Raw genomic sequence first — 13,621 nt, 5'->3', positions numbered from 1 at the left:
TGTGGGATGTGGCTCTGTCCTCTTCTCCAACCTCATCTAGTGCTACTTATCCCCGGCTTCCCACACTGCAGGCTCAACTCTGCTCTCACCTCTAGGCTCATGTGCCTTCTACATGCTCACAGACCTGTTCCTCTGTTCTTTGTATGCCTGATGCTTCATTTTCAAAATTCTCCTTACATGTCACCTGCCCTGGTCTTCCTCATTATTCTGTATCACACTACCTTATTCATCTCCTTCATAACACTTCTCACCATCTTTATTCAATTTTTTGTTTGCTTCCTCATTCATTGTCTGTTTCTCCCCTCACTAGAGTATAAGCCCCGTGATGGGAGGCATCATGTTTGTTTCGTTTAACAATTAGTAGCAGAGCCAAGGAGTAGCTTCAGCCCCTCTTCTAAGGCTCAGAGTAGGAAAATGGATTTGAAATGATGCTGATCAGGACCTTCACCCCAAATTGCCTCAAATAAGTAACTAAAGGAGAAACAGCACCCCTTGGTGCACACCCTTGCTGTACACATGAGGCTTTATGGAAGGTGCCACGGCTCTCTCAGTTCCAGTCAGATGCTGCCCATGGACCTTTGTATAGAGAAATCCTGGAGGTGCGCTGGGATCCCTAGCGTATCCTATTCACATGCATAGGAGGCACTCAGGAACATTTTTTGGAATGAATCTTTGAAAGTTTGAAAAATACCAGCTTAGGAAGTAAAGTTCACCTCTCCTAAATCACTAGGAGGAAGAAAACTAATTGGAAGTCAGTTTTCTCTCTTCTCCTGGTAATCCATTACTTACCCATTGTCCTATTCCAGGAGAAAAGACAACATGCTACACAGAGAAAAAATTCTCCTTTCCAACACATGTGCTACATTGAATCTCCAGATATGATGAATTGAGACACTTACAGAGTTAAGTGTGGAAGGGCGAACTGATTTCACAATAAATTGGTTAACTATTTAAGTGTTTCAAGATTCAGCTTAAGTGTCCTCAGTCCATCTTGATATAAGTGGCAAACTTTCAAAAGGTTGGAATGCCTGTCATTGTGGCAATATGCAAGTGCACTGCAGGACACAGAACAGTAGTTAGCTAATTACTTCAAGTATATGAGACAGATTAGATATGATCAGTAGTTACGCAAGCCAAATCCTAAACAGAAAAATCTCAGTCGTATCCATGTGTGTACACAGGTTGTCATGGCCACACCTTGGCTTGGCAAGTGCATCGAGGAACATTTTCTCCCAGGCTGCCTTTTCCCTCGCCTGTTGTGATTGTCTATAAGGCTTATAATAAAACATGGTGAGATAGCAAATGTGGTTTATGTGGGTATATTTGTCGTTCTCTGCAAACAAGATTGAGTCTTTTAGAAGAAATACCCAAGCAGAAAAATGGCTGCAGACAAAAACAAAAACAAAAAAACCCCCAAAAAACCAGGGTAGTACCTATGGGTAATAGAAGGCACTGTGAAGGTGAATGGATGTAGGGTGTTCGGGTATGTGAACTGGGCATCTGGGTCAGTACAGGGATTGGAACTGAAATGGAGGTGACAGTGGAGGTTATACAGTAGGGAGAGTGAGTCTGATTATGATGATAGCTACAACTTTTTAAAAGAATAACTCTGACAACCCAGGTACTGGGGCCTTCACTTAGGTTTGCTTTTTCAACTCTTTCAGAAATACTATGAGATAAGGGCTTTTATTATTCTCATTTTATATGGGAAGACACCGAGGCTCAAAGAGGTGAAGTAATTTGCCAAAAGTCACGCAGTTAATTCCAGAGCCAGGATTTTATCTAGGATTGTGTACTTCCAAACTTTGTGCTTACAAACACTGTTCCATCAGTATCCTCTGTTCCACTGTGTATGTTCCATACTGTTCCACTGTATCTTCTGTTGGCAGGACAGTCTAGAGATCAGGAGAAAGGTTAAGCTTAGAGCTGTAATTACAGGGGGGAATTTCTGAGAACATAGCAAAGTCAAAGAGAGTCAGTCTCTGGCAGCTTCCCCGAGGTGTGGCATACAGGTGAGACCTGGGGAGCACTGAGAATTTGTATTGGAGAAAGTATGTTCTGTTGTTCCTAATTTGAAAAAAAAAAAAAAAAAAAAAAAAAAAAAAAAAAGGAAGTAAATCTGTGGCTGAGGTGAAGGACAGAAGAGTAAAAGATATAGGAAAATAGATGTAAAACAATAACCACTAAAGTGTACTGGCCAGTTCACTGAATGCTTAGAATTGCTGATATTGGTTTTAGATGGAGTTGCTTTTTCCTCAGGTAACTCCATGTAGCAGGGTCTAGGGTGAGATCTAAGGGGTGTATTTAATGATGGTTAATGATATTCCTGAGTAGAAGGGAAGAGGTCAGTTGGTTCTCCATTAGAGGAGTCAAAAATGTCGCAACAAACGATGTAATTCCTGCCTCACTATCAGAAGAATGGAAACTGGTATGGTTTGGCTGTGTCCCCATCCAAAGCTCATCTTGAATGGTAGCTCCCATAATTCCCACGTGTCATGGGAGGGACCTGGTGGGAGATAATTGAATCACGGAGACAGGTCTTTCCCGTGCTGTTCTCAAGATAGTGAGTAAGTCTCATGAGATCTGGTGGTTTTATAAAGGGGAGTTCCCCTGCCCATGCTCTCTTGCCTGTCACCAGGTAAGACTTGACTTTGCTCCTCCTTTGCCTCCTGCCATGACTGTGAGGCCTCCCCAGCCATGTGGAACTGTGAGTCCATTAAACCGCTTTCCTTTAAAAATCACCCTGTCTTGGGTATGTGTTTATTAGTAGCATGAGAACATACTAATACACACTTGTCTGATTCATTATGACTATGCCATTTCTTTCTCTAGAGCTTTGCTACTCAAAATGTGGTCCCTGGAATATCAGCACCATCTGGGAGCTTTACCCCAGACTGATTGAAATAGAGCTTGCATTTTAACAGGCTCCCCAGGCAATTCCTATATGCAGTAACGTCTGAGAAGTACTGCCCTAAAATAGGTATTGTGCCAGCTCGGCAACTTGGTGAACTCTTGTTCAGCCTTCAAAGCCTAGCTCAGATATCACCTGTTCTTTAAAGCTTTCCCTAGCAATGTCTTAAAGAGTTAATCCCTCCTTCCTTTCTGCTCTTTCTCCTCCTACTCATCTCTATTCTGTGCTCATGACACTGTGTTCTTGAGGAGAGGGTATCTGTGTTACTCCTCTTTGTATTCTAGTGTGTCAACTCTGTCACTTCAACAAGATGGGTTATAAAAAGCATCCAGTTATTGAATTTAGTTATTCAATTTAAGTCCCTCTTGGACAATGATTTTTAAATTTTTCTATGCACAAAAATGACCTTGTTAAATTGGAGGCCTGTAGACCTCACCCCTATGAATGCTGATTCTGCATGTTTAATTGGGCCCCAGGAATTTACATTTTACCTAGCAGCTCTAAGGATTTCTGGTGCAGATGACTGAGAGAGATCTCTGGTTTAGAAACATTTCCTGGTGTCTGTAATGTGGAGCTTCTTTCTGGCCTGGTGGATTGCCGCTATCCTGTGTATTGTGCTGGTCTTTATGTCCTCTAGGTATCAAGAATGCCTTAATTAGTAATGGGGATACCCAAATAGGTATGGACTATATATCAGTAAGGATGCCTTTATAGAGAAATGAAAATATGCTGCATTGCAGGCCCTAACAGTCTCAGTTACTCAGTATGGTAGAGACTGTTGTAAAGATCTCTTTCCCTAAGGTGGAGGTTGCAGTGAGCAATAATCGCGCCACTGCATGCCATCCTGGGTGACAGAGTGAGACTCTGTCTCAAAAAGGGGAAAAAAAAGAAAAATCTCTCTCCCTAAATGGACTCAGTGATTCTTAGGACCCATTCCAGGATGTGTGAAACATGTGACTATTTTCCACATATACAGCTCTGATTGTGTGAGTGCTGCTATGTGCCAGGCAACATATGATAGGTGAGTACATTGATGATTTCATTGAATTCACACCATGATGCTGGATACGATGCAAGGGACACTGCCACCCTTTGAATGATGAGAAATGAAGTCAGGGGTTCTTGCTTCTTTCCTGTTTGCCAAGCTGTCTCTCTGTTTCTTCAGCTATACTTTTTACTCATTATCCATGCAAAATTCCACAGGGATCAGCAGAGGGGGTGGTTGTCAGCCTTCCCTAAAGTTCCTTCACTGCACTCCACTTCTAAGCCTTAATCATAACCATTTTTCTCCAGTTGTAGAATATATCTGTACTAGGGGATGTCTGGAAAACACAAAGAAGTGATTTATTTCCTTTCTTGAGAGAATTTTTAACCAGTTTGATTCTTTCCTTAGCTGGTGCTGCCTCTAAATCCACACTTATCTTCATGGCTGGAGTAACAGATACATGGATACATATTTTTGAGTTGTTATAGCAACGGAATCAAATCACAAAAGAGTGGAGACAATCAATTTTTGCAGTTGATTGGAAAGACAATTAGAAAATTAGATTGTCAGGGGCATAGCTAATTTAGTTAATGCTGCAGAGTTCTCTGAGAATAAAGCAAAGTTGTTTTTTCTCGGGAGGGTTTGTTATTTGGAGAGTTAGGATAAAGAATGGATTAAATACATTATGGTACATCCATAAATTGAGACACAGCGGTGCTGATTTCTTTCAAAGTCTACTATATGTAGGGCACAAAGACGAATACAGCAGGCCCAGTTCTTGCCCTCGTGGAATTTATGGTCTACTGAATGAAGTAGAACTGTGTAGATCTATATACACTATCATCGAAAGCCATCCAAGATATGTTGTAAATAATGCATAATGTAAAAACAGTATACGTTTGTGTCCAAATGAATTTGCCAGATGGTTACGACCAATGTTATTAATGGCAGTTATCTCTGAGGACTAGTAAGGGGTTTGGGTTGGGGATTGCAGGAATGGGAGGGAATGATGAACTGTGCAACTTTTTGTGGCAGGGACTGTGAACTACCTGCCCTCGAATCCCTTCTTCAGTCAAAAAACAACAAAATCAAACCAAAACAGAACAACAACAACAACAAAAACAAACCCCAAATGTATTCCAGACTTCTTATGGCTTGATGTAGTCATAAGACTAAGTTCTAGGCAAGTAGAAGTGTTGTACATGACAGCTAAAAAGGCCTTCTAGAAAGGGAAGGGACTCGCCCTTTTGCCTATGTTGCTTTCTGCTGCTTGGAATGTGGAATTGTGGTATGGTCCTGGCAGCCATCTTGGACCATGAGGAGATCTGGAGGGTGGAAGCCATGGACAGGAGAACACTAGGATGAAGGACCATGAGTCTCCTTCATACCAACCTGCTACCACTTTTGCCATTTGCTGTGATGGTAGCAGTAGCCACATATGAATATTTTACATTTATTAAAATAACATAAAATAAAAAGTTTAATTCTTCTACCCTACTAAGCCACATTTAAAGTACTCAATGGCTACCTGTGACTAGTGGCTACTAAACTGGACAAGACAAATAATAGAACATTTCCATCATCACAGAAAGTTCTATTAGATAGTGCTGCTCTGCTGCCTGGTTCCTGGTTCCAGGCTTTACAAGAGCCGATAAATCCCCATAGTTATGTCTTTGTTACTTATGGTTGAATTAAACATACACTACACAAATTCTATTTTATAATGACCATATATTAATTTTATGATATAAAACTCATATAGTTTTAAATACACAATTAAACATCAAACACGGATTAAAACAGATCAAGATATATTATAAATAACTTGGTTTGATTATTTAAAAAACAGGAATATTGTGTCAAAAATAAAATTTTTAAAACCCTGGGTATAGAAGAGATCTAGAAAATTATAAACATTTGGATGTATTTCCAAAAGCAAAAGGCTGGGCATCTGAAGTTTATATAAGCTCCACTTGGAATCGACATAGACCGCACACCAAGTAGGTGTATACATTTCTATAGAGTTGCTGTCTGCACATTCAGCTATGGAGCATATTAAGAATGTTCTGACAGATACAGTGAGCATTCATAGGAGACACTTTTATAAGGATAAGATATGGTCTGGTGCTCTCTAGCTATTTATCAAACTCTGCTGTTTGCATTTTGAAAATATACAATGACATTACATTTTAAATACACTAAGTTATATTGTGCTGCCTTTGAACCTGCAGCAAAATTATGATACCATTGTGTATTTTTAAACATTAAATATTTCTCACATTTTTGCACTACAGCAAGCAAACCAAAGGCTTTTAGCATTCCAGGTCATGTAGACTCTTTCAATAAGGTTGTTTATTCTTCGTTCAACGTGTGCGGGATTCAGGAGAATCATTTCCATTCTTATAGGAAGGTGCCACCCAGGTAATTTTTGGCACATAAATATCAATGCATATTCTGATCTGTTTGGAAAATGCAGTACATAAAACCCATTCACCAGGCTGAGGTCACCACGGGCGGATAAACCAACACTCTGCAGTGGCTGCTTATAACAAAGTAGAAAAACCTTATGCTTTCAACAGGGCACCAAATTTAGTAAGTCCCTAAGCACCCCTACCTGGTACTCTGCCAGCACAAACGGAGGCCATGTGCTGGTTTTTTTCCCTCTTCCTCATGTTTGTGTGTGTGTGTGTGTGTGTGTGTGTGTGTGAGACAGAGAGAGACAGAATATTTTATTCTTCCAAGTTGCGATGATTTGACATGTGCTGTTTTTACATATTTCCATTTTCTAGTTGCACTGAAAGTCTCAGAGGCTTATGGAGATGAGAATCAAAAGTTGGTAAGCATGTTCCTGGTAGGCAAATGGTGCTGTTATGAAATCCTGTCTAAAAATCACATTGGAAAAAAAGTGGTTTCAATTGTGGACTTCATATGACCACCATGTCATTTTTATATTTGCCTGAGAAACAAAGGGATGAGAGCAAGAAGTGAAGATGGTTGGGAGATACAATTTGGAGAGAGGGTCTGTTTCTAATACTCCTAATACTAACTTGGCATTTCAGAGTGTCGTTTATCTCCTTCCAGTTCCATCAGCAGTGGTAATTTTTAGTGCCATCACTAGGAACTTGGTCTACTGTCCCGTTCAATACAGCATGAAGTCTGACATCCAGAAAATATCAAAGAACAATTTAAATTTTTACTGAAGTCTCAAGAAACAATGAGCAAAGGGGATTACATTTTTAACTCACAGAAATGTTATAAAGTTCTCTTTTCTGCCTTTTATCCCATTGTCTCTGGAGTGCAGCCAACTCTTGCTGAATCTCCCTAAAACCTCCACGCTTTCCAGACTCCCTCTAGCATGGTTCTTTCTTGACTCCTGACCCTTGACATTTTGGATCTGGTGTTTTCTTTCATGAGGGTCTTGGTCTTTTCTAATGTAGGATTTCAAGATTTTTCTGGATATTTTTTGACATTTTGGATCTGGTATTTTCTTTCATGAGAGTCTTGGTCTTTTCTAATGTAAAGATTTCAAGCTTTTCTGGATTTTTAAAATTATCTTTCTGCTGTTCCCAGCATTAACACCACCAAAGGCCCTAGACGGCGAGCAGGCAAACCCAGAAGCCACTCAGCTCAGTAAGCAGTGGGAAAAGTCTGAGAAACTTGCATGCTACATTTTTACTTTTGTGTGCTTCAGCTACAAAACCTTTTAACATCCTTCTAGTTCATCTTCCTTTCTTCCAGCCTCCAGGCCCCCTTAACCTTAGCTGCTCTGCAACATTAGCTAGTTTTTACCCAACTACTACTCCCTACCCCAACGTTGGCCACCTGTTCCTTCCGTCCCCTCTTCCCTCCCTACTGCCTCTGCTATGTGACCTTAAGCTAGTTGCCTCGGTTCCCTCACGTGTAGATCACACACCTGTTCTAGAAGGTCACTGTGGGGCCCTCCTCTTCTGAGATTGTAAGATTCAGGTCATGCCTACTCAAGAACAAACGCCTGACTTGGTTAAAAGTGAACACCTCAGCATGGGTTGCTCCTTCTCCTTTAAAGTATTTTTTGATGGCACAAGTAACAGGTATATGAGTATATATTCCTATACAAAACAAAAACCATTAAGAATGAGACTGAAAAAATCATTCCTTCCTCTAACCCCCACCCACACCTCTTCAATTTTTTAAGCGATTAAAAAAATACAAAAAGCCCCAAATTTCATCCATTCTTGTCTTTTTTGAGATGGAGTCTTGCTTTGTTGCCCAGGCTGGAGTGTAGTGGTGCCATCTCAGCTCACTGTAACCTCTGTCTCCTGGGTTCAAGCGATTCTCCTGCCTCAGCCTCCCATGTAGCTGGGACCATGGGTGCACGCCACCATGCTCAGCTAAGTTTTATATTTTTAGTAGAGACAGGGTTTCACCATGTTGGTCAGGCTGGTCTCAAACTCCTGACCTCAAGCGATCTGCCTGCCTTGGCCTCCCAAAGTGCTGGGATTACAGGCGTGAGCCCCTGTGCCTGATCTCACTTTACTTCTTTAGGAGTTTGATGTGTATTTTTGCTGAGAGTTTTCTATGTTTTTATATACATATGTATATCCCAAGACTGTACAATTTTGTTTTGTGAAGAATTTTGTGAAGAATTTTAAACATATAAATGCTATTCCTGTACATTTTTTATTTTCAAGTTCCTCTTGAATGTCTGAGAGGCTGGTAAAAATGAGATAAGCTGGGCAAGTGTGTTCTTGGCAGGTAATTGGTGCTGTTTTGAATAAAAATAAAAATGATACACTGTGCTTACTGTTTTCATTTGCATTCTTTTGCCCTTAATATCATTGTTACTATAGAAGAATGTAGATCTTTTTTTTTAAAAAAAAAAACAAAAACAAAAACAAAAAAAACAGCTGCACAGTATTCCATGTAGTAGCAAGAAGTAGAATAATCATACCGGTAGCTAAAATTTATAGACTGCTGTTTGCCAAGAACTGTTCTTACTTAATCTTCAAGGAACTCCATGAAATAAGCAGCCAATATTAGTACCATTTTACAAACAAGATATCTCAGAACCAATACAAAATTACCATGCCTTATTTCATCTGTTGCCAGACATTCCAGTTGTTTCAACTGCTTATGGTGACAAACATGAGACCAAATCTCCTTGCCAAGGTGCAGGTAGGATGATGCCAAGATGGAAACAGATGAGGTGTGGGGCATCTGCATTTTTAGATTCAAGGGATACTTCCAGACTTCCCTCATGATTGTATTAAGAGAGACTGTAAATACTGAGAAGGGTGGGAGTGGAATATAGAATGAGGAGTGAGCTGGTAGGATGGCCAGAAAGGGGATGGGGTGGAGGGATGTATGGCAGATACACTCGATGGCAATAACTTGCTTAAGCCTACCCTGAAAATGACCCTGTATGGCACCTGAATGTGTGTCTGGAGTTCCCAGCTAAGGAATTCAGGAGTGGCCAACTGGGAGATTTGTTCCTTGTCTGTGAGGCACATTTGAAGCCCTTGGATCCATTCTGTGGAATGTGTGTAAGCTGCACAGGAGATCAGGGCCCTTTGTTTTGGGTTAATTGAAGGTTGTTAGGTGGAGGTTGTTAGGCAGAGGGTGCTAACTGAAAATGCTATATAAACTGCACGCTTTTTGCAAGTGGTTGTGGTTCTTCTGCCCAGTCTGCCGCCGCTGGACCGTCCCTGTATATAAGTTTCCCACTAATAAAACCCTGTGTCTCATCTGCTGGCTCCATGTCTCTTTGGCTTCTTGAACATGATGCCATCCTTGTTGAGGTTAACAGGGGTCCAGCACAACAAGGGACAGCTCAAACTCCAACTTCATCCACTTTCCAATTGTGCATAAGGACAATTCTGGGTAAAAGCAGCCTTTTCCCGCTATTTCTTCCAATGTCCCTAAACTCCAAGGCATCAGCTCACTTCTGCCTTGTCTCCCCCACCCAAGACCTTCCACCCACCGTGCGGTGCATCTGGGCCCCAGCTGTGCCAACTTTGTTAGGCTTAGGAAAGATGTCAAGCCTTTCAATATTTACTTTATCCCAAGAACATACGGCAGGCAGACAGGCCTCCATCCCTTCGTACCATTTACACAGATGTCAGGCCGTGGATGTGGGTTCATTTTTCATTCTTTAATCCACAGGTAAGAATTAAACCATAACCTGCCTCACCAACACCACAGCATCAATATTTTCTCAGACTGGAACATGGTTTCCCCGTTCTTATCCACCATTTAAAAATAAACTTAACATATGGCATTTGTCTTATGTCAAAGGAATGCAATGTGCTTTTCTTGACATATGACTCAATTCAAACACTGGGAAAAAGTTTGATATTTCAGAGGAGTGTGCAGTGGGAGGGAATAGGATTGCTACCTTCCCCCATTACACTGGTTAATCCCTTGAGGCAAATTTCCAGAACCTGAGATGTCCTGAGTTTCTCAGATAATTGAGTTGCTTAAATCAAAATATGTGTCATACAGACCCAAGGGTAATGCTGGATACTCAGTAAGACTTCTTAAAATCACAGTCAAACCAATAGGTAAAATGCATGGAAGTTGGGAGCACCCAAGATTATATTTATGGAGTTTTCTCAAAGGCCCTGCAATGCCAGACCAATCATTCAAACACACCCCAATGACACCACATCAATGGAGGTAAAGGAAAGAGGACATGGACACACAGCAAAAGCTTGCAAGTGGGGAAAACGTTCATATACAAGCAGAGCAACAATGAAAATAACTACCACTTGCTGGATGTTTATAAATCAAGCACAAACTTAGCACTTTGCTGATGTGATGATGCTCAATACTCGCAACCATCTTCCGAGGCTGATATTGTTACGAGCCCCATTTTACATATGGGGAAATTGAGATTTAGAAAGCACAACATTTTGGATAAAGTTATACAGCTATTGAATGAACAGGAATCCAAGTCCACTTCTGTCTGATTCTAGAGCTTGGCCTGACTCTGTTCATAACAAAGGCTTATTATTATATGACATCAGGGAGAGCAGGTTGTAAATCCCATCTCTCAAGACATAACTATGATTCTGTGAATTTTTGCCTCCAAACAACTTCTCAACTTTTTTTTTCTTTGAGACGGAGTCTCGCTCTGTCACCCAGGCTAGAGTGCAGTGGTGCGATCTTGGCTCACTGCAAGCTCCGCCTCCCGGGTTCACGCCATTCTCCTGCCTCAGCCTCCTGAGTAGCTGGGACTACAGGTACCTGCCACCACATCTGGCTAATTTTTTTTTTTTTTGTATTTTTAGTAGAGACAGGGTTTCGCCGTGTTAGCCAGAATGGTCTCCATCTCCTGACCTCATGATCCACCTGCCTTGGCCTCCAAAAGTGCTGGGATTACAGGCATGAGCCACTGCACCCGGCCAACAACTTCTCAACTTTCTAACCTGCCTGTTCATGCACTGAAGTAGCCTGCTAGCTGCGTACCCAATATTCTAATCCCTTCACCTAGGTTACTGGAAGAGTGATCTTCCAGGGGACTAGAATATCATCATGAGCTCACTTGCTCAGAAATCATCAGCGATTCTGATACATAGCTCTCTGACTAAGACGGTGCCCTACAGACAGTGAGCACACGAATATTTACTGAATGACTAAACATGCTCCAGTGACCTTCTTCCTTTCCCTGGCACAGTTTCTGAAATTAGGTGTCCTAGGTTACACCTATAGATCAGGCGATGTTAAATACTGTAAAAACACTCTTCCGAGTCTGAAAGACTTGAGCCCTGTCTTTCTTGGCTCCATGCCCTGAGGCAAATCCCTTCAAGGCTCTGATTCTTTTTCCTTCCATGTCCCCATTACCTGGTCAGTGTAAACTTAGCAGTGGTATATGCCTAAAGTACACAGGATTCTCACAATATCATCATTAATAAATACTGTTGAAACATTTTATCGGTCATTCACACCCTAGTAAATCAACAGATCTGAGCCAATTTCCCTGTGACTGCGAGGTGGGAGCAGGGTATTTAAGGAAGAAAAGTTTTTGTGGGCCAGAAGAGGAGGCCCTGTTGGAACATGGTGTCCTGCCTGGTAGAAGGTTGGTGGTCACCAGCTACCCCCATGGTGGCCCTGGAATTTTAGAAGTTGCTGTGGGAAGGACAGAAGCTCCTGGGAGGGAAAGGAAGAATGCTTAACAAGAACCAAAAATGGGCCGAGGACATTTTACTAACCTCAGAGTTTTGACTACCTGAGACCCAGACTGAGCTGTGGGCCTAGGAGAAAGAGAAACGGTGAGGAGGACACAGCTGCCTTCTCCACCTGTGTGAGCTATTTTTGCACAATTTGCTCCTGGCGACATTGGGAGAACTTTTTAGGTACCAACTGCTGAGAAACCAACCGCTCCCAAACAGCAATGATTTATTATTGTCTCCTCATTTGTTGGATTGGCAATCCGGCTGGTTCTTCTGCTAGTCTTGCCTGGGGTCATTCATGTAGCCACGGTCATTTGACAGCTTGACAGAGGCTGGAGAGCCCAGTGGCTTCATTTATGTGTCTGGTAATTGATGCCTCAGCTTTCCACCAGATGCCTTCTCTCCTCCCATAGGCAACAATGGGCTTCTTGACAGCAGGGACGTCTCAGGGTTCTAGGAGGGTGACAGCAGAAGCTGCAAGGTCTCTTAAGGCCTAGGGTTCAAGAGTTGTACAACATCACTTCTGCCACATCCTATTGGTCAAAACAAGTGGCAAGGGCAACCCAGATTCAAGAGGGTGGAACAATGGAGCCACCTGTTGTTGAAAAGAGTGATGATGTCGTGTTGCAGAAATGCCTGGACATGGGGTGGTATGAGTAGTTGGGTGCCATTATGGTAAAAATCTGTGATGGGATATCCTTTCCCACAGTATTTCCAGAATGTTCTGCACCTACTAGCCTAAGAACTTTACCTACAGTTTATATGGTTATTTGGTTTCCTGGGGTCACCATGAAAATTAATGTCTCTTGGTCAATGTGGTTGGTTGGTGACCAAAACCAATCCAGGAACCTGCTTCTAGAACCTTTCTGGATCTTTGACTCTGCTCCTCCCACCTCCCTTTTCCTTCTTCTCACTGAAAAGCATGGTGTTGACCTCAGGCCTAAATAGTATTAAAAAAAGGAAAATTGTTTTGACTCTTTAAGATGTTTTTCATCATCTTCAGGAAAGGGATCCAATACTAGGGACTGTTCTGTAACTGTACTATCAGCCAGCATTCCATGGGCCCAGTCCCGGAGCAATATCACATTCAAAGATACCAAAGCATAAGTAATTCCCATCTAAACTTGTGTTTCTTGAGGAATATTAAAGAGGATCCAACTCCTAACCTAAAGCACCATTTCCTCTCAGTTTCAGACTCCCTCACACCTCGAGGCTGCCCCACCATCTCTGTCTTCCTAATCTCCACTCTTCGTTTCCTCTTCAGAATCTCTTTGATGCTCCCAAATGCTAGGCCCTACTCTTCTCTTCCCTCCTTCATTCCCACATGAGATTTTTCCCCTCTATAAATCTCTTTCAGCTCCCTCCAAAACAAATCTCCCAATCGGAGCCCTTCTTCCACTTGCCACTAATGACATTTTGGGCCATATAATTCTTTGTTGTGGGATTGTCCTGTGCGTTGTAGACATGTAGCAGTATCCCTGGCCTCTATTCACTAGATGACAGTAACACTGCCTTCCAGTCGTGTAACCCCAAAATGTTTCTGGATGTTGCCAAATGTTCTGGGTGGCAAAAACA

General features: G+C 41.9%; 1 long non-coding RNA gene across 1 annotated transcript; it reads right to left on the bottom strand.

The window, feature by feature from the left end:
- Positions 1-1,667: 1,667 nt before the first annotated feature.
- Positions 1,668-9,414, bottom strand: LOC111532739. The gene is made up of 3 exons (XR_002728623.2): positions 9,305-9,414; positions 4,083-4,233; positions 1,668-1,895 (listed from the first exon to the last, which is right to left on the bottom strand). It is a non-coding gene; the product is annotated as an uncharacterized LOC111532739 (long non-coding RNA).
- Positions 9,415-13,621: the final 4,207 nt, after the last annotated feature.

Source organism: Piliocolobus tephrosceles, chromosome 2, assembly GCF_002776525.5.
Source record: "Piliocolobus tephrosceles isolate RC106 chromosome 2, ASM277652v3, whole genome shotgun sequence".
Classification (NCBI taxonomy): Eukaryota; Metazoa; Chordata; class Mammalia; order Primates; family Cercopithecidae; genus Piliocolobus; species Piliocolobus tephrosceles.
Note: the sequence above shows the minus strand (reverse complement) of the source record. Positions and strands in the feature narration are given on the sequence as shown.